The sequence below is a fragment of the Xiphophorus maculatus genome, chromosome 20, assembly GCF_002775205.1.
Source record: "Xiphophorus maculatus strain JP 163 A chromosome 20, X_maculatus-5.0-male, whole genome shotgun sequence".
In the NCBI taxonomy this organism is placed as follows: Eukaryota; Metazoa; Chordata; class Actinopteri; order Cyprinodontiformes; family Poeciliidae; genus Xiphophorus; species Xiphophorus maculatus.
The window spans coordinates 12,674,754-12,696,562 of record NC_036462.1 but is presented as its reverse complement, the minus strand read 5'-3'; the positions used below and the strand labels follow the sequence as shown (position 1 = coordinate 12,696,562).

Genomic DNA, 21,809 nt, shown 5'->3' with positions numbered 1-21,809 from the left:
TTATTTATGTGCCACGTTGCGCTCTTTGGCGCAACCATAACATCTGAAGCGTTCAAAGTTGCAAAGCTTTGCCCTTTAACCCAATTTACGAATGGTACCCGAGAAGCACAATCAGCGTAGTTCAACATGTGAGAAAGGGCTGGGCTCTATGAAAGCGGGGGCGGCATTTGAAAAGCAGGTTCCGTCATGTTATGTGCACGGTCACAGCACAAGAACCATGCAGCGAAGATGACGCCTTCCTCATGTCTCTGCTGTGTGACGAAGAGAAAAAAAAGAACAGCAGAAGAATAACTCCGTCAAGCTGCTACAAGTTTTTCCTCAGCCTGGGTTCTGGTGATGTCTGTCAAACAGTAACCAACAACTTTGGAAAATTATTTAGATCAAATATTGCGCTACACGTGATTTTCAATATTTTAGTAGTACCAGTTCTCCGTTACACAAGCCAAAAATACTTGCAAACAATTATTCGATAAAATAGGTCAATATGTAATGCTCAAATATGATGTGGCAGTAGCGTCCTTTGATACTTGAACCCATTTCGTAGTGCAAAGCTAATAATATTAAATACACAATAATGAGGTACAACTTTGACTGTTTCCATATAAATTCTAAGATGGTTTTAAATTTCCATTTAATGTTTTTACCTCAAGGCGAAACAGTGAATTTTAAGGGGGAAATTATTCTCAAGTCTCTGACACATGATTAGGCTACTTGCCTGCCGACATGTGGGCAATAGGAAGTACTACAACTAAATCCACTGGCTGTCCAAAGTGTAATAAAAGATTAAAAAATATTAAAATCTTAAATAATATAAACTATGTTCTAAAACACAGTTATGTTACATAGTGGTCAAATTATAAGATTACTTCAAACCCTAATCTGAATAATTTTGAATTTAAGAGTTGTTTGCTAGGGGATGTTTTTAATATACATTTTAATTCTTGCAACAGATTCCCAATTGAGGTAGGTCTGGATTTTAATTCTAACACAGATTAAATTATTTCACAATCTCTCTTTTCACATGATTAGGGTAATTTTTTTACAGGTTGAAATTATGGAACACCAAAACTTGAATAATAATTAAAACCATAAAATATTGGGTGAAAATGTGTGTTCAACTGATATTTGTGAATTGGACAAGATTGGTGAGTGGGAAAATGAAGTGGAACTTCTTCCTCTTCATCACAAATCAACAGCTGGTTAAAACTTGACAGAGTTGGACAGGGTGATAACCCCAAAACATGTCAAAACTGGTTTTAGATATAATAACGAAAGGTGACATTGAGCTGCTGGAATGACGCCAATCTCAAAACTATTGTAAATGCAATGACTATTCTTCAGAGCAGCCCCACCCATACCAGAAAACCTGATCTGCCCCTAGGTCTACCATTCATTCCAAGAAAGATCCTGCCAAAATTATGAAAGAAGCCTTTTGATTGATACAAAAAATGTTTTTCTTAGACTTGCCAAGCAACATTTCCACAAGAATAGGTGAGGCTATCTGATGTTAAATATTGACACACACTGTATAAAAAGAGAAACTTTTTTTCTCTCTGCCTGAGATTATACCAGATTTTCTGCTTTAGGTCAGAGGATTACCAAATGTATGTATACTGTAGAATAATTACAAGTAGCCTTTATTTCTGTTGTGATGCTAATGAAAACTCAACATCTGAAATTAGTATATCACATCAGACAAACAAAAAATCTGACAAATGTGTGCCTCATTGGAATCAGTATTCTAATTTATTGAATATGACTAAACATCTCCATAGCACATCTTAGAATAGCCTTTTAAACCTGACCTTATGACCTGGGTCAAACATTTGCTTTCACAATCTTCTCATTGATTGCTCATACACACCTTTTCAACTTTGCACCAAAAATCCTCAATACCACCAATTACCCAATCAAAGGTGGGATTAATCCACAGGACAACTATTCAACCACCCAAGTATTGTCTGGGTTCTATTCGCTACATCCCTTTCATTATTCAGGGATGTAGCGAATAGAAATAATTTCAGTAATCATAACTGGCCTAAAACTGAAAAGGTTAAGTATGAGAACTGGTCCTGAAGAATTGGTCCTAGCTCCTGGTGTGGCCCCTATACTGAAGAGATAATACTAAGTTAATTTCTTATGATGATATGAGCTGGCACATAAACTGTAACTAATTGCTCCCTTTAACTTTATTATTATTATTATTATTATTATTATTACGATCACGGTTTTACTTTAGCAACATATGGTGTTGCACTCTTAGTAGGATCAACAATGTTGACAGGATGACAGTTTTCATCTGACAGATCAGAGGTTTGCAACCTGCAGCAGTTCAGGAGTCACAAATGGCTCCTTAGCTCACTTAATATACTAATTAAGTGATGAAAATGTGCATTGTTATTTGTTTGTTTCGTGTTTCCTGTGAAAAAAAAGCAAAACAAAACACTGACCCTCTTGGTAATTTGCACCACAACTGCCATTGGATTCAACTGAAGGTCCTTGTCTGAACGACAACCACCTACCAACGACTAAAAGGGCACCCTTTGGTTTTCGCTTGTCGTTTTCGGGGTTTTGCCTTCTATTTAAGATCGATAACACTTTAACAACTTTCCCCGTACTCTGAACGTCTCTGAGTGAGCGACGGAAAGGTACGTCACTGACGTCACCAGTCAGTGAGGGGGGTGGGGGGCAAAAACTGACGCCGACACTCAAGCCGGAGCTGAGAAGAGGGGGACTAGTGTTTTGTTTATTTTTTCTTTAATTTATATCGTTTTGTTCTTTAGTGTTGTGTTTGTATTTTGCAGTATTCCATTGACAGTATTGACTGCCCTGCTTTTAAGCGCTTGCTTTCCTGCCGTTAACTTTCGTGGCGCTGTCCCCTCACGCGGCGCTATTTTGACAGTCGGGTCGCAGTGATCCAACTCAGGCTAGCAGCAACATCACATTAGCAGCGGTAAGTCATTCTGGGAGCTAGCAAACCTAATCCCCCTATTTAAGGACACAGCAGTACTTCGATTGCTTTATAACAAGATTCACATCGCTGTAGACATGTACTGTCTTGCCTTATAGACGTTGTTAACTTAAACAGTAGGATTTATGAGCCCTGGATACTTAGCGTACATTGAAAAGAAAAGGCTAGCTAGCCTGGCTAATATTAGCTTGGTAGCTAATTATACTCTTTGGAGGAAGCAGGCTAGAACGAGAAGCTAGCTATTGTTAGCGGCTAATATTTTCAGTCAACTGCACAGCCACGACTGACCATACTGCCGTATATCCTTCACAGTGACAACTTTAAGGATTTTTCACACGGGAGTCTAAACACACGACCACCAAAACGGTAAGCTGAACCACGAAGATGACTTGAGATAATCTATAATTGATGATCTACTATATTTAGTCCCATTTGTAATGTAACATGAAACACCATCTTTAAAGTCCGCGTACTCAATGGCAGGCATCAGATGGCTAAGATAGCTCACAATCGTCTTCGTGGTGTGAGAAAGATGTTGCTGAAACTCCGCGGTTGTGTGAATAAAATGGAAATTAAGACATTTATAGTTGCGGATGGGTCCAAATGTTAAAATTAGAATACATTTAGAGAGACGTTTAAAGCACGCAGCGCAGTCAATGGTATCTTCACTGTGCTGTAGATACAGCACAGTGAAGATATATATATACACTGAACATATATATATATATATATATATATATATATATATATATATATATATATATATACATAATTTTCAGTGAGTACAAGAAATATGACTGTTATGTGTAGTTATGCTATAAAAGATGAAGTAAAAAAAAACAGAACAAAGTTTTTAATTGGATGATTATGTCAGTTTTTGTTTAGAATATGCTAATTTTCCTTGATTGAATGGAAGACACTTTTTCTGATACTTTTGATTTAACATTAAAGGGGCTGTATTACGCATTTTCCAAGCTCATAATGTCATTTTGTAGCATAATCAAGTAACTGTTACCTTCAGTTCTTATAAAATGGTGTATATGTTAAACATAACTTAAAAGAAATTTGACTTCACACTTTGACACCTTGAAATTAGGCTTGTGTCTCTTTACAAAGCTCCTGCTCTTTCTGGCGTTCTGCCTTCAGCTCTTCATCACAGTGCATTATTATAACATTATTATGTTGTTTCAACTGCACTTAGGAGCGTTGGACTGAGAGGTGGTTTGCATGAGAAGCTCTGCAGATACACAGTTCTACCAGGTGTTTGCTAACTGCTGCTACCGCTAGTCTGGTGGAGCAGAGTGGGGAAGGCGTGAGGGGGGAGTTGTTCTGTGAGGCCAAAGCTCGGCTGGAGACAGCAGCTCCAAGGTGGAGCTTTGTGAGATTAAGCATCTAGGCACCCCCTAATGGCTGCCATGGCAGATTCAAGAATTTCTCAAACATGCATGAATGAGTCAAAGCAACACTCCAAGTATGTTTTTGATGAGGGATTAATATTATAATATGATATAAAGCTCAAAAAGTCAATTTTATATAGAACACTCTTTTAAATTGCAATTTTAAATCCCTTTAAAAGTACTCTTTATTCAGAAGCAACACCATCATGTAAACAATACATTCTTGAAAATTAAAATAATTGGATTTCATTGGTGGTTGTTGTGCTCTCCCTAAGCTGAGTTTTTGCTTTGCATTTATTGACCGTCCCAGCCTAAAATATTTAATTGTGAAATAATTATTTTAAAAATCTCAGGTTGCAAGCTTGTTCTTGTGGTTGATGGTAGAGGTGTGCCGACTGATCGGCCACCGTTCATAATCGGCCGATTTCCGTGAAAAAGTGTATGATCGCCGATCACTGTCTCTTGTTGCAGATCACATTTATCTCACTTTGTAGCCTGTGCAGCGTATCTCCTCTTTCCTTCACACTGCGCAAGCGCGCTGCAACAAATCCTGTCATGTGGAACTATAACTCTCAGAGTGAATGGGGACGTTTGTGTGTTGCGGTGGAAAATTACCTCGGGGTGAAGCATGTCAAAATGCATCAACACAACGAATCTAATATGGCATTAAAAAAACAAGCACTTGATGGAGTTTGGCTAAATCAAGGCTCAAAAAAAAAGGAAAAAATGGACGTCTGCAGCGGCCAGATAGCAGGTAAAGCAGCGCACAACTACCAACACTCACCCGGATTAGCATCACGGTCAGAAAGCTAAACAAATAACCCGAAGAATAATTCCAGTCTTTGAGCTGGCGGTGTAAAACGCTGGTTCTTCTCTCGCTCTTGGACCGCCGCTATGTGCTACTGGTAGTAATATTTCACAGATGTAGCGCCGCTCAACCTCCACCAGACGGTGAACTCTTACACTGAACATCTGCTTAAAGCTGCAGCATATAACTTACAAGAGAAAAAAAAGTTTAGATGTGTATTAAAAAAGTCTATTATGTCTAAATTAGGTGAATTTATTCATAAATTCACCTAATAAATTAGGCGAATTCACCTAATAAATTAGGCGAATTTATTGCCAGATAATTTTTCCATTTCACCAGATAACATAGTATCATTTCTACCTAAAGTGAAAAATTAACAGCCATTCCAAGTGATCAGCAGAGATTGGCCTCATGGATGATCGGTATCGGAATCTGTAGCAAAATACCTGATCGGAGCATCCCTAGTTGAAGGTTGTTAAGTGTGCCAGATGCATGTCAGCTCTCTCTCAACAAAAAAAAATAAATAAATGAAAGGTGTCAAATATTTTCTGAAAAAATTGAGCAGTGTCACTGGCACTGTGACTATGTCTGATTTGTGCCCTCTTTTGCCCAGCCATGTCTTTTTTCCCACCTCCTCTCCCTCTTTTCAGCATCTGACTAACAATAGGTCCATTAACTGCTGTAACTCGGCAGCAATTTGTGCAATCTACTGTCTTCCATCTAACAATGTGACACAGGTTACCATTAAGATTTTATAATGTCCTGCTTGCACAGTGTGACACATTCAAGTCTTACGATTTTGGAATTCGCACAGTGTGTTTCGGGCTTTAATTAAAGGTGGAAGCTGACGGCAGAATTTGAATGTGAGCAACAAAACTATTTCAGTGGGAAGTGACATTTTCGACTTAGTTTTTTTCTTTTTTTTATCACCCCACAAGGGGTCTTTTTGGGGGCTCTAGTGTCCCTTTTTCAAAGTAGGCTGACAGGGAAGAAGAAGGGGGAACACATGCAGTAAATGTTGTTGGGTCAAACCCGCGACAGCCACGTCGAGGCCACGTTGCCTCTGAATGTGGGTCGCGGTAACCCCTCCGCCACCATGGCACGCCCCAACTTGGTTTATTAATATACACTGCTGTAGATTCTCAGTCATTTATAACTATTTAGATAGTGCTAATTCGCAACAAACATTGCCTCAAGGAATTTTACAAGCAGACAAAACAAGTCAATCCGATTGTTCAGACAGACTTAAAGTCAGTTACATGCATTTCAAATTGATCATAGTTATCAAATAAAGTTGGAACGTTTAGTTTAATTTTCCAATTGTATTAAAAGTTTTCTAAGGAAATCTAGTTGATTGTATTGAGTCACTGACTTGCAGCTTTCAATCCTCCTATAGATAGCAACAGTGTACAGTTGCTTGCATTGTGTCATTGACTTTGTAGCAGTCCCTCATTCTGAACGCAAATGTGGTGACAGCGAAAAGGAAAAGTCCCTTTTAAACAGGAAGAAACCTCAATCAAATTCTGGCTTGGTGTGAGTGGCCATCTGCCACAACTTACTGGTAGTTTAAGATTTAAGTTTGGTCCAGGATTTGCTTTTATGTTTATGTCCTCATTTAATAAAGAAACACAGCTAAATGGATAAGATTTCGGATCCAGAGGATAAGACCGAGCACAAAGTTGCTCACAAGAAATACTCAGCCATTGGCTATGTCTAGGAGAGACAGAGAATAAACTTTTTGAGGAACAGATTTTCCTCAAAATTATTACTCAATTAATTAAAACCCCATGAAGTCCTACTTGTTGAGGCTATACATTTTTCTTACACTTATTTTGAGGTATCGAATCACTATAGGTTTTCTGTAAGGTTTTATAAAGTCTAGCATTCAATCATTTTAATTTTAGACCTTGTAAATGGGGTTAACCGATTGCATTGTTCTGGCCGATTGCCGATTAACAAACTTTAAAAAATCTGACCTTCCAATTGAGATTTTGGCCGATACCAATTTGCAGAAAACATCCATTTAGATTGACAAAGTTTTATTTAACTTGCTTGAGCTAGAAGCTATAAATGATTTATTTTGGTGTTATATTTATATCTAAATAATTTTTTTGTTTTATTTTAACTTTATGCAACTTGGGGGAAAAAAACTGACTTTTGTGCAATATGTCAGTTTTTTTAATTAAGAATTGCGTGCTTTCATTAATTTAGTTACTGAATATTGTGTCATCAATATTAAACAATGCAACAATGTGGACTGTCACAAATCAAATAATTTTCCCTTGTAACTAAGGGTGTTGTTGCAGGTTTATGGCTGTCATTGTCTTTGTATCTACTTTGTGAATTCAATAGGCAAGTTGGTGTGGCTGTTACTATGTTTTGCTTAACTTTGAGAAACCTTTTGTTAAACTGAAAATTTTCCATTTGGAGTTTGAATGACATTTATTTCTTTACAAATCAGTTTTCACTATATCAATTTTAGCTTTATTTAGTATTTATGTCTTTTAAAGTTTACTGTCCCATTGAAGACTAACTTCTCAATCCGCACGATGAATTTACAGTTTGTAAAACACATTTTTGTTGAAAAATGGTCATTGCTCTTTGTGTCTTGGCTATGGCCCTACTTTTTGACAGTGAAGCTGAAAATAGCAAGATTGCTGTGATAATTAGATGGGATCACGGCACAGGCTTTCAGAGCTGTGATTCAACCATCTGTTCTAGGAAAGCGACATGTGCATTTGTAAAGGGAAAAAAAACATTATTTGCATTCTCAAATGATGTGATTTTAAAAAATTGCTAATTGAGGATTACCAGCAGAGCCACATTTGCTGATAAAATTGCCATGAAAATTTGTTCTCTGTAGTTTAATGGGCTATTATAGTTTTCTGTGGTTAAAGTCTCTAACAACAAGAGCAATTTTCCATAGAAACTGGGCTTCACTGAGAACTAGTTTTTCTGTTTGAGTTGTTAAAGTGCTGACTCTAGTCTAGATAAGCTAGTGCTACTATAGCACCAACTGTTATTTTCCAGAGCAAAGAGCAGTTGACCTCATAGTTTTTGATTGAGACTAAACAGACTTTTTGTGCCACCTATTTAAAGTCCAGTGCAATGGAACAAGATGCATTATGAATTTTGGCCTGACTAGTCCTTTGCCTTGCATTCACAGTTACTTTTTTCAAAGCTATTAAGTAGTACTTGCAACATCACAATTTATGCAATTCATGAAGGATGCAGGTAGAGGATACAGGTGGAAAGATTTGCTTAAAGATTTGTCAATGGAAGTGTTCAGTGATAAACCAACATGGCTCTGCTGTAGGAAGAAATCAGACATGAGCTGTTATCAAATTGAAGTAGGACTGGCATCAGTATCTGGTTTTACAAAAAATGGCTTGTTGTGGCTGATGTCTCGATGAAAATTTGTGCTCTGTAGCAAACATACCCTTCCTGAGGTGTTGGTGTAAGGGACAAATCATTGAGAAAAAATAATCTATAGTGAGATCTGCTTGAGGTGAGTCATTGAATCCACAATCTACTGTTGCTAAGGCCACCAGTGAGAGAGAGAAAAAATAATCTGCTTCTCTGACAACATATTTTCCCCTTTTGTACCCTGCAGCTTGCGAATCTTTATGTGGTACCTGTTTCTGCTTTGCATGAACATTTGAAAATGGATTTAAAACAGTTTGTTTTGTGAAGGTGCTTATTTTAGTCTGCTACTGCCCAATTACAAGTTTTAAGACCAAGCCTTATTGTTTTTGATTTCTTATCAAATACTCTTAACAGCTAGAGTTGTCATTGCAAAAGTATGATTTGAGTATTTTCTAGAATCCCATTATGAAAACATTTGACTGTTATTATGTCCGATGCAATCAGTTTGTCAGCAAGGTATTCATATCAGCTTCTGTCTCTGAATCTGTCTATAGAGCAGCATAAGTAGAAGAGTGTCTTTTTCTAGAGAGATTTGAATAGCTATTTATAGATCTCTGCCAAAGCACCAAGTGTGGTGCTGTTGCTGCTGCTTCTCTTCTCTTTACCACTCCTGAGTCTGTTCATCTCCCTCTCCATCTTTATTTGTTCCCCTTTCTTTCATGTTCTTGTTACTCCTATTGCATTTCCATTTTTAGTGTTTTTGTTTTTCAATTTGCTTTTCATGCCCATCTTTCGCTTCAGTTATATACATTATTGATCTGAGCAGAAGGGAATTGACAGCATCAAGTCTGGCCTGAGACTGGGTATGTGTCACTTATGTGTCAGTGATCCAATAGTGAAGGGTTCTCACAGAACGCATAAAGGGAAAACGGTGTGCATGGTTATACCAACATTTCAGGTTTTGCTTGGTGTTTGTGTATGCCTTTCTTATAGGTTTTCTATTGCAGCAGGCTTTACTCGCCTACTAATAAGCTCATAATGGCGAAATATATTATTGTCAATTAATTTATTTTATTTTTTTTTTTAGTTTCCCGTTGGCTTTAGAACAGCAGTACGTTGCATGTCAAAACTGAGGGTTAAACCTCATCAGTCTCTGTTGTTCCTTTGACTGTGTATTCTCACTGGATGACTCTTCTTTCTCTTCGCTACTTTCCATCTCTAGCAGTTCTGTAAAAAGAAGCAACCAGGTTGTTCAAGTGCAGCTGCAGCTGGACTTGTTTTTAGGCATTAGATGGCATTAGTGCATGGCATCCCCTTTATCCCAGTCATGTGGTCACCCTAAGACAAATTTGTCCAGGGTCATGCTAGGATTACAAAGTCATCAATTGGTTTGTTATTTTAATGTACATAAGGTCTGCAAGTTTTAAGGGGAGCAGCTATTCATTTTCTCGACTTGTTAATGTTTTGCACAATTCTTAAATTGTGAGTGTGTTGAGGTAACGGCACTCATCCCAGTCACCACTGCTGTTAATGCTGCCCTGTTGCATCTAAGTAAAATGTATGATGTAAGCGTAGAAAATCTGCCCTTTTGATAAGAACAAAAAAAGACGATGTAAATTTGAACCTTCATCTTTATACCATTGGATAACCTTGAAGGTAAATTAAAGGCTTTCCCTCTGTGTCCTAGGTACCAAACTAACAAGTGAAACATTTAGAGCATGTTAAGGTGATTTCTTTTCAAATGAACTGCAGATTATTGGCATTGTTCAATATTGTTTGGCCTTAAAGCCAAACTTTAAAGCTTACATGGCCAAAAAACAGATTTTGAAAACAATATGTTGCTTCAGTACCTGAGCTTACTATTTATTAATACAACTCTAAGCTGTCAGTAAATGATGTTGATTGCATGATGTAAGAACAATATGTCATTAATGCATTGATAGTTATCATTGCAATAACTATATTGGCTGCAATTAATACACATTTTCCCAACTCTAATGTTGTTTCTCATTACCACAATGTGCCTACCATTTTTTATGGTTTTATAAATTATTTGTTTCTCTAAAATCTCTATCAAATGCGGGCATCAAGGGCAGTGAAAAACCACTCAACTGGCTAGATTGTTTTTTTGCATGCTGGACATGAATGCATGTTGGTTGAAATATAATGTCCTACCAAATATTGCATCGAGTCAGTCCTTTGACTGATTGGATGCAATCAGTAGACACTGATGCTGTGATGACAGTTGTGATTCTGTATATTGTGAAGCGGTAAAGTAGTCTACACTCAACAAAAGGTGATGGCAGTTATCATGTCTTTGGCACTTTTGTCTTATAGCTAAATCATCCATGAAGATTGATTAAGAGCCCTGTGACATGTTTCTGTAGTTGCTGTGCTAAGTCTGTGGAAGAAATACATTCAGTGAACTAGATGGCAGTAAGATGAGTTCCTTTGCTCATAACCTTAGTTGACCACACATATTTCAGTTGAAGCAGAACACAGCTCCAGAGCTTAAGTAACTGCCTTACATAAAGTTTGCTGCTAAAATATTTTTTGTCGCTGAACTTTTGATTGCCCCTGTTCCGCAGCGTCTTTCAGCTGACGTTTGCAGTTAAGTGACTGTATGGAGAACATGCAAATATGTTGCCTAGTGGGAATAAGGTTTTCCTTCCTAATGAGGTGGTTTAATTTTTTTTCTTCCTCCCATCTCCTTTTCTTCCCTTCTCACATCGCTCCCCGGGTATAATTTTTATTTTGCATCCATTGCAGCAGTGCTTGAGTTTCACCAGCAGCTGTCAGTACTTGAAGCTTATTCAGTTTGGCCAGACACAGGCTGCAGATAATGACAGAGCTTCCGAAAAATGGAGAGTGATGAATGGCGCCTAGTGTGTCCTCAGACTATGTGACGTATCTTTTTTTTCTTTTTTCTATTTTTTTAACAGAACAAAGCCAAACCTTGAAACTGCATCTATTAAATAATATTTACTGCAATTGGTCATTACAGAGAAGTGCTGTTGAATCAACTGATGTGCTAGCAGATCCAAGCAGCCCTGTTAACAGCTGGGCTTTTTGAATGCCCTGCTTCGGCCGTCATTGCAACTATATTGTTACAGAGGCAAAGAGCAAACAAGATGTGTAGGGGAGAGAATGAGAATCTGCACGAAAGGGAGGGTTTGAGGAGCAGGGAGCGGTACAAACTGTGCGCATGATAGCATAAGATTGGTAGGCAAAGAGGGGGCTAGTTTGCGAGCAAGGTTTTCTCTTTTCCGCTGTAGTGCCTGTGCCACATTCTGATAAAGGGGGGGAAGCCAGAAGAGACTTTTTTTTCCTCATAAACCAATTAAAAAAGCAGAGCCGATAGTATCTCCAGCGAGAAAGGTAACGCACCAGGCGTGAAGATGGAGAAAAGTACAATGAGCTGAAGATAGTGGCAGACCTGGAGTCTCTTGAATCTCTCTTCACTTGCTGCAGAAAATGGAATTCCTTCATTTGTACTACTACATGCTGAGGTAAATATTTTTAAAGCTTGGTCTCGATTGAGTACTACATTCACTGATTTATCTTTTCTTTTTTTTTTTATCATGGTAAAGTTCTTTTAGTTGTGAGACTCCTGTTTTAGCAGAAGATCAACAAGGCTGTTATCTACATGCAGTTGATAACAGCCTTATCTGTGTAATTGTGATCTTTATTAAATTGGTGTATGATATAGTTTTATTAGCTATTATTTATCATGCATTGTCACTAATGTAATGACTTACAATGGCAAGAACCTCTTTTACATGTTCTTACTCTTATAAAAAAATTAAAAGATCTCTGCAGCATAGCTAAAGTCCTAGAGTAGCTTGGCAATTGTGGCCTGTACCTTAAACATTTCTCCATATATAACTAATTTAATTTAGGCAGTTCTGTCCTGGTTTTGTTATTGTTGGTGGTCCTTAATAGATGCCTAATAATTAAGTTTGTGCTTACTAGTCAGTTTGTGCTTAAATAGATGATGTAGATGTACAGACAAACATTGTTTTTTTTCTGAAGCATTGATGAGGTAATAAGGAATTCCCTTCCTCTGTCTCTGTGTGGGAGGGTGGGGTTGGTCTGGTGGGGTGGAGAGTCACCAAGAAGTAGGCGCTGCTCTGCAACACTGTCAGCTTAAGGAAGGAGGGAAGAAGTGAGGATTTAAAACCACTTGCATAAAACACTTTTGACATTTCGTCATGACCCCCCTCCCATAGATAGACAGGTGCTTTACAATTAAGGGGCATTCAATATATAGGCTTGTTTTTAAAGGTAACTTTTGACCTTTCCTGTGAGTGAAATTCAAGTTTATCTGAACATTTGCAATTGTGTCTGCACCTTTATTTATGGAACACTGTGTGCAGGAACAGAGAGTAGATAGGAAGGTGAGAGGGAGGCTGCACAAGCGTGAGAAAAAGCATAACAACAGATCCTTCTTGAATAAAAAATCTATTGCTATAAATAGCAATTCATTCTAATGGTGTGAGCACAGTTTCAGGCTTAGAGGGCCAGACTCTTCCTCCCCTTAGCTTGTATGGTGGTTCTACCGTTTAAAAATCAGCACCACAATGCTCTTCATCATTTCTTCCCCTCCTGTTTCTTTTTTTTTTTTTGCTCACTTGGCCTAAATCTGTCTTGTGTTGTATCTGGCCTGTTTATATAATGAGTGCCTCTATGTGTATGCATCTATCTCAGCATTAAAAACAACAGACAACATACATCTCAGTCTCATCAGCTGCTGGATCTGTTCAGTTTGCCTTATTTTTACGAAATGCAAAGGTTTTAATGATGATATTCTCTTGTCAGTTAGAAAAAACAAATGCCCACCAGAGCAACCCAACATTAGATAAAAAAGCTGCCTGGATGTTAGGTTTCAAGACATTTTCTTTCTTGTTGTCTGTTAGTCAAAAACTTAGAGAGATGGGACCAAAGAATGTTTCCCAAACTGCACACAGAGAACTGATGTGACCAAAGATGAATGTATACATTTGAGTAAAATCCTAATCTGGACAAAAATTTACATTTGAAATCCTAATCTTTATTATGGGGAAATATTACATGTGATTAATAGTTGCGTAGTTTGCAACTTTGCAAACTGATTTCCTAGGTTGTGCACCTACAGGAAAATAAGGGTGCATTCACACCTGCCCTGGTTAGTCCACTTTAATCAAACTCTAGTTTGTTTGTCTAGAAAGTCTGGTTGGCTTGGGAGGTGTGAAGGTGCAATTGAACTCTAATGCAGTTTCAAATTTGAATGGTTGGCATTCAAGAGTTTGGAACTCTTGAATTCCAATCTGGCCTTAGACCCAACAGTTACTGCTGGGCATTCTGAGTAAATAAAATCAAAACAAATGTGTGAGTCTTGCTCTAGCGGGAGAAATTACTTTTAATCTTTTACCAAAGACAAAAGAGAAATCCTGCAACCATTAATATCTGACTCCACTTCACTTTTCTTTACATTTTACAACGAAGGAAGTTGTGCTCTTGTTTTCTTCTGAGGTTTTTGTGTCGTTTTCTTCAGTGGTTTTCAGTGCAGCGGCACCACAGGCAAGGGGGTGAAATGGTTTTGTTGAACACAGTGCAGTGTGAAAACAAACTGCACCAGCGGGAAATGTAACAAATGTTGTAGTTTTGGTCCCCAATTGAACCGAGTCTATTGGACTATCAAGTGTGAAAACACCCGAAGTTGTCAGTATGCTAGCTGAGGACTTATTTTTTGTTAGAGGAAGCAAATAGAGGAGCCAAAATAAGAAAAAGAAATCTTATAGCAAACTTCAAAGCGAAGTAAAATTTAATCGTTATTATTGGAGAAACTGTATTCTCTCTGCTATATAACAGCATGGTTATGAAGGAGAAGAGACTCATGGGGAAGAAAAAAAGATGAAAAATGCTTCAGATTTTAGGTATAAGACTTCTTTAACAGATAGACAGATGGTAGAGCACATTGGTGATGTGACACTGCTGTCAAGTCAGCTATGTGACCCAGAGACTAGCTTCTAATCTGAGCTAGAGCAGCAGTGACATACACACTTTCACACAGAAATTATAAGTAGGAAGCAAAGCAACCATGAAATTAACAATGGGATATTTCAAATCAAAGGACCCAGTGAAAACATGATTAACAGTTTTAGAAGTTTATTAGGGATAGAAAACAAGTTGTAAAATGTCCACTGAAGTTTAGGATTTGCTGTCTTGTAACTTTGTTTATGCTTTATAGTGGCAGTTTGATTGACTAGATACTTTTCCCAGCATGAGGCTAGCTAGCTGGCAACTCTAGAACCTTGATCACTGTTGTTGCATGGCAGCCTAGAGACCCTGCTTATAAGTGTGCACGGCAAATCAGTGTGTTTGTGTTTATCAGAAAGGAAAATTCTCGTCATTTGAGACAAACTTATTTTATATACAAAACATGAACATGTAGCGTTTGAGTCTTACTTTATTAACTGCCAAATTTGAAGGACTCTCATCTCTGGTTCTGTACTATAACGTCAGCCATATTTATTGAATGAGTTTTGAGTGTCTGGCATATATTTTAGCTCACACAATATGTAACCTCCATCAGAGTGATGGCCCGTAATAATGACAAAACACATTTGGCACTTGAAATCTATTCACTAGATGCAGTTTTTTTGGCAAAGGGGGAAACCTTTTCTGTATATTTGACAACAAATTATTTACTTTGCAAATTACCATATTGCATATTTACACAAAGAAACAAAAAATAAAAGTATGTTCAATCCCATAAGGAAAAATAATAATTTCATATACCTACTTAACTGCCTAACTGAAGTGTTGTTATATTGTAATAGTTTGTTTGGGGAAAACATAGGAAGAAGCTGTGTTTGCATTTGAGTTCTTTTGCCATTTAGTAATTAAAGTTCCAAAGACTTATACAGAAAGCTTTGCTTTGTCTTTAATAGAGGTGTCTCGATTTTCACTCTCTCTCAAAAACCTGTTGCGTCATTAAATAGTAGTCATTTGCAGATTCTGTTTCATATTTCATTCAAATCAATACCATTCTAAAAAAATCTGTTGCTACAAAGTGCAGTAACATGGCAAGGCACATTTCATCAGTTGAAATGTTTTAATGTCTTAATTTACACACTGTTGTATAAAAAATTATGTTAGCCAGACAAGTTTTGAGAAATAATAAATTAGTAGAATAAGAACATGGCATAAAATATTTGTGGTGCATATTGTGTACGTATGCAAAGCAAGTGGTAAATAAAATATTTACTACCATATTGAAATATACACATATTTTTATGCAGATAGCTATTGCTAATATGAATAACTGCAAATCTTCAGATTTTTTCCTTCCTAATTTATTTTTGAAGTGACACAAAATCCTACTTTTGTTTTATACATTTATTTCCCCATGACCTTTTTAAAATTAAATGCAAAATGTTGCCACTAACATTTAATTTTATTTTGAATCTTCCCAAATATTTCCTTTGACCTGCCTTCATGTATTCCACAAAAGTGCTTTATGTATGGCTTTATTGTATATCTTACATAATACTTTGCCTGACTAAAGTAGAAAGCTGAATCTAAAAACCTGAGTTCCACAAGTTTGCCAACCTAGAGAAAAGTGGAAGGAACTGGAAAATGCCTTATTGTTGTGCATAGAAAGTGTTTGGCAGATATTGGAAAGATATTTAACATTTATAAAAATGTAGATTCAACAAAATACTGAAAAGCAATGAAAAAAAAATCTTTTTGTGTTGAATATCAGGTACCTGCCATAATCCTTTCTACTGTTCAAAATACAGCCCATACCATGTAAGCAAATATGAATGTTTTGAGTTGTTTATAAAGTTGTTGCAAGAAATTAGAGGGTTAATAAATTGCTAAAAGGAAAAAAAATATATATATATCATTAATATTTAATTGTATGCTACATCATCATCATAAACCTAAACCTGCCTGAATAATATGCAGCAGCTAGTAATTCTGCAGTGAATAAAATTTAGTTGCATTGCAGAATATCCTAAATTTTCCTAATTTACACAGATGGGACTATCTCTTACAGTTGCTCTCAAGTGTACAAACTTCTTTTAAAGGGCTTGGTTGTATACACAAAAATTGGGACCATCTGATTAATCTAAAATAAAGTTTTGTCCCAGTAGGATTTTCCTGACTTTTTGTCATTTGCATCCTACATCCATGTACTGGTTTATATTGTGAATACAAAAGATAAGGATCTTACTGCGCATAAGTCATCATACTAAAATTTTAAGATTGAGACCAATACTTCAAAAAATATTTAATAGTCAATAGCTTTTTCATTACCGTAGCAGCTTTTTTTTTTTTTTTTAAAGTTGCTGGGTTCCTTACAGTTAAGAGCTAGCATTTGTGGCATCTTTTAGATTTTTGTTTTTTTTTCTGTTCATCTACCTCATAAGAAAAGTAACTCCAAAAGATTTTTTTTCCCTTGTTGGCTAAAGAGGGTTGCATGTTTTTTTTCTGAATTCACTTGCTATGTTAGCAGATTATAAACCTTCCAGCAGATTATTGTTTTAGTCATGTGAGCAGCTGTGGCAAGGGAAGGAGCTGAGTGTCTGTTGTTGTTGTTATTGCATCACTGTTGCTGGAAGAAGTGTAACAATTTGGGTAGGTGTGAATGGGCTTAAATTGATTTTGACGCAATTGAGTATCCATGAATTCTTAATTTTCTGTAGTTTTTTTTTTTTTTTTTTTTTTTTTTACATTGAAATAATGATTTTTCTTTTTTTTTTTTTTGACAAGAAGATTACATAGGCATAATTTGCATCACAGAACTTGTCCCTGACACAGTGACGAAAGTCCTCAAATATTGAAGTAAAAACTGCACGCCTATTTAAAATTAAGTAGAAGAAAAGACAAACAGGCACTTATTTGCGTTCTACATGTAAAAACATCCAGACCCTAATAAAATCTCCCTAAAGGAAAATGTACTGTGCTCTGATGCTCTGAAACAAAGTTTAAAGTTCTATGACATTATCCAAAAAGCGCTTGGCATCTCCCAAGAACACCCTGTCCATCTTGAAACATGGTGGCGGCACTTAGCTCTGGGGTTAATTTTCTTCAAAGAGATTTAAAATATGAACAGTTTGAAAAACCAATTAGTTTTGAACTACAGCTAGTTGAATATAAGCTAGAAAGATGAATAATGAGTTTGTTTTTCAACATTACATTGAGTCCAAGGATATATCCTAGTTCACATAAGAATGAGGTTATTAGAGGAAAATCAAAGTTCTGGAAAAGCGTAGCCAGAGTCTCAAACCTGGTACTTCAACTAGGAGTTGTACATGTTTGACACTTAACTATTTGACTCAAACATTAAGATGAGTAACAGTTAGCTTACCCATGAATACAACATGAGTTTTGCATGTGAAGCTACCTACTATTTTTTGCATTGAAAAAATAGTACCGGTAGGTTGTTTAATAAATCTGGATGTAATAAAGCAATATTAATACAAGGAGCAATATCAATGTCAGTAATGATGAAAGTTGGACATGAAAGTTGTCAAAACATGTTGAAATAAATATAAAGACATAAGTATAATCAACAAGTGTGTTGCTGTCATGAACACACTTGAAAGAATCAATGAAACAGATTCTTTCATTGCCATAGCAAACTATATGTGATTAAGACGCAGATTTATTATTAAAAGTCACATTTATCAGTTTTTTGTCCAGCCCTATTTGGAAGTCTCACTTTGCTGATGTAAGCTCAATCTGTTCATTTCAAGGTGCAGCTTCAAGAGATCAGATAATCTCTGCCCTCATCAAGATGGAGTGGAACAGAACTGTGTGTGGTTAGATAGTGTGTTAGGGAAGCATTTGTCTGTCTGCTCGTTTCAATAACTGTGTGTGAATGAGTCACCTTCTGATCTCTCTAAAAATCTGAGTGTCTGTCTGAACACCTAGAAACCATATTTTGTTGCATGTGTGGGCTTCTGTGTATATGTGATGGATCTGGATTATCCTAGATTTAAGTAACTCATATTGCTTCTGTTGTTCTGTACACTGTTTTATTTTTGTTATTTTATGCAAGCATCTAAAGAAAAATACACCGGGCCTTGTGGTTGGGAAAAGCATGGGTCATGAGAGTGAAAAGGAAAGGAAAAATATGGGGGTGTTGAGGGACATGGCAGCTTTTCTCTTGGTGACAGAGCCTGTTGCCATGGAGCTGATCCTCCCATTGGTGGAAGCATGGTCCAATCACATAAGAGTGCAGATTGTTTCATCATTGAGAAGTTTTTCCTCTCTTCCTGTCTCACTATCCAGCCCTTGCTCCTCCATGTTTCCCTCCTGTCTTCTCTTTCCTATCTCTCCAGCACTCTCTTCCACTGCTCCCTGCTTCTAACACTGAAGGAAGCCGATAAATTACATAAGGTTTATAATAATCGCAGTAACTGCAACCCATTTTTATTCCAGAAAAGTCAAACCAGCCATACTGGCACTGCAAGCTGAGTTGTCCGCAGATCTTAACATTCTTAAGAAGACAAGCTACCTAAGCACTTTGAAAATCAAAATCTATTAATTTTACAGTTAAGAAGAAATGTCATTTAGCTGTATCTTGTCACAAAAGGTTTAAATGTTTGACGAGCACATTAGAGACGGCAGCTACAGGGTCTCTGGTGCCGTTAAATTTTTTAGTGCCTGCCAAACTACAGTGAGGTATCTTTCACAGACAGCTTAAAGAAAATATTATTATATTAGGTGACCGTCTTTACGCTGTTGCCTTCCCAAAGCTTATCTCAGTTTGGTGAATTATACAGATTTATTAGTGATTCTGAGTTGTTTGGTTTTTTCTATTGGTCTCATTTCTCTTTAGTTTTCTGTGCACAGTTTAATTATATGTTTGACCAAAAATGCATAGCTTGAGTACTTGGAAGCTTGTTTTTCAACTTGATAGAGCATTGACAGCTCTTTGTAGTTTAAATGTCATGTTATATACAGACACACACAGACGTTTACTTTATTACTATTGAACGTATTCATTGTAGTTTCTTTTTTGTGTGCTATGATTGTATGTATAACTCCAAACCACAAACTGTACTCAGATGTAAGCCATGTATCTCTGGTGTACACAGTCAGTTTTTAGAAATATCACCCTGTTTTTATATGCACAGCTGCAAAAGTGAAACAGGATACCTGCATTCATTCGTTCAGAAAGAATGATTATTTAAACATTTCCAATGTAAAATATTATTTCTAAATCTTGCTAGGCAGGTTTCTTAGAAAGGAAATATACTGTGGAATTACAGCTGAGTTTGTTGTTTGCCAAATTATTTTTGTTCTTTTTACAAGAAGTTAAATCGTGCATTTTTCTTGTAATCTTCACTCTTTTTGGTCAATCCTGGCAAATAGGGCTGTCCTCTCTAGGGTGGCAAAATATGTTACTGTAGTACTGTGTGGAAGATTACAATCGTTATCCAACCAGAATGGCTGAGCATTGCGGAGGTAGCCCTTTAGCAATTGGCTGAACGTGCTTTCATAGTTGCATGTAAGAAAACAAACTGAATAATTACGGAAAAATGTGAGTGGCTTGTTTTGTAGGTGTTTTTACGCGAATGCGTAAAAGAATTATGATGTTCAGTGTTTATTTTGATCATATTTTCCATACTTTTGTCACTCTGGAGTATAAGTTGCATCACTCAAAAATGTGTAATGAACAGAAAATAAAACACACAAATGGCATTTATTTAGAAATCATCAAATGTGAGGAAAATCTTGCCCATGTTAATCATTGATCCGGTCTTGTGTTCTGTTACTTTTCAACAAACTCACTGAAACTATCTCCTGGCAGTTTCTGATGCCCGAACTCTAAATCACGATGACCAGAAACAGTTCTGCTCCACCGGCGAATTACGCAGCACAGTGGAGCAGGGATGCATTCAGTAAATCTGAGGTAGTAGATGCAATTCCATTGCCTGCAACTGTAACACCAAGAATGCTCTATTGGAAAGTCATTCATATTCATTTCCTTGGCAACTACCAGGGTGTGGTACCTGCACCATTCACAAGACTCTTCCAGTGGCATGTTTTAAAAAGAAACACAACTATGGACTTGTTCTTTTGGCTGTGGCTATCTTGCTTTCAGCCATCTATTAGCTTTCCTCACGGCTGCAAACAGTAATGTTTAATTCTTGGTTCATATCATTCAGAGTACCGGTCAAAAAGTGCATCTTGATGAGGAAAAAAACATGTACATATAAATACTGTATATACCTCACAATAAGTCGAAGGACCAGTCAAAATATGAAACAAGTGTGCCGGAAAATACGCTAAAATATTAATTACTTTGACAACCCTTTTATATAGACATGAATATGCCTGTAATTATCATCAGTCACGCGTATCTTAGTGCCAATATTTATTTTAAGATTGATTCAGTGATTATTTCAATTTCACTATTTTTAAACAAATTGGAAGGTATATTTGCATTATGTATATGTGAAAGAGAGACTAATTAGGACGAAAGTAAATTGAAGTGAGAAAATGGGAAATACAAGTTGCTAAATAAATAGGGAGGAAATGTATACTTGTTGCTAGGCAACATCCCAAAGAAGGAAGTTGTGAGACTGTAGGAGCAGGTTTAGATCATGTGAGGAACCTGTGAAAATATTTTTGGAGAGTCAATGTTTCTTCAGGCTCTGTACGTTATCAGCAATGCTTCATTTTAATACTAAGATTAAGATTTTATCTTTGATTTTATGTTTTCTAAACTCTCTTGAAGAAGCAGTTTCAGCAATCGTGTTTTTCTATCATTGACAAAACTTCTGTTTCATTTTAGGAAAAAATCTGAAAGTGTTGGCCAGTAAATAGTGTCTAAAGCATTATTCACTCTATTTTTTTTTAACTGCTTGAGAATACTTTTGGAAAAATAAGTTAAATTCATTCTGTATAGAAAAGAATAAAAACAGCCTTTATTGTCCCTCAGAGGGGTGATTCAGGATATTGTGTAATATGAATAAATAGCCCAGTTTTAGGGCTTGATGATATAGGAAATCATTCAGTTGCAATATTGTCGTCTATTATTCCAGTGAAAATATTGGTTGCAATAAGCCCTCATTTCCCTCTTTTTATGCTCTGTCATCATCTCATGATCTATCTCTACCTCTTTCATTGAGCTCAAGCATTTCAGCCACCAAAATCTCAGGTTTGGCCATCTAGGGCAGTCTGAGATCATTATACTCATCAGATATATGTGACAGCAGAATTAAATGCATTTCACTTGAAATGTAATATTTGACAAAACCAGGCA

The 21,809-nt window shown here is 36.7% G+C and overlaps 1 protein-coding gene across 11 annotated transcripts in view; it reads left to right on the top strand.

Annotated features, from left to right (window-relative positions):
- The first annotated feature begins 2,689 nt into the window (after nucleotides 1-2,689).
- Nucleotides 2,690-21,809, top strand: part of r3hdm2 (R3H domain containing 2) — a 49,720-nt gene continuing 30,600 nt past the window's right edge. For 9 of the 11 annotated variants that reach the window (XM_023324880.1, XM_023324886.1, XM_023324881.1 and 6 more), the window contains exons 1-2: nucleotides 2,690-2,953; nucleotides 3,284-3,337. The gene's annotated coding sequence lies outside the window, so the exon portion shown is untranslated. Of the gene's footprint in view, nucleotides 2,954-3,283; nucleotides 3,338-11,574; nucleotides 12,052-21,809 lie in introns of those variants that run through there. The other 2 variants (XM_023324879.1, XM_014475963.2) reach the window with 2 other exon arrangements.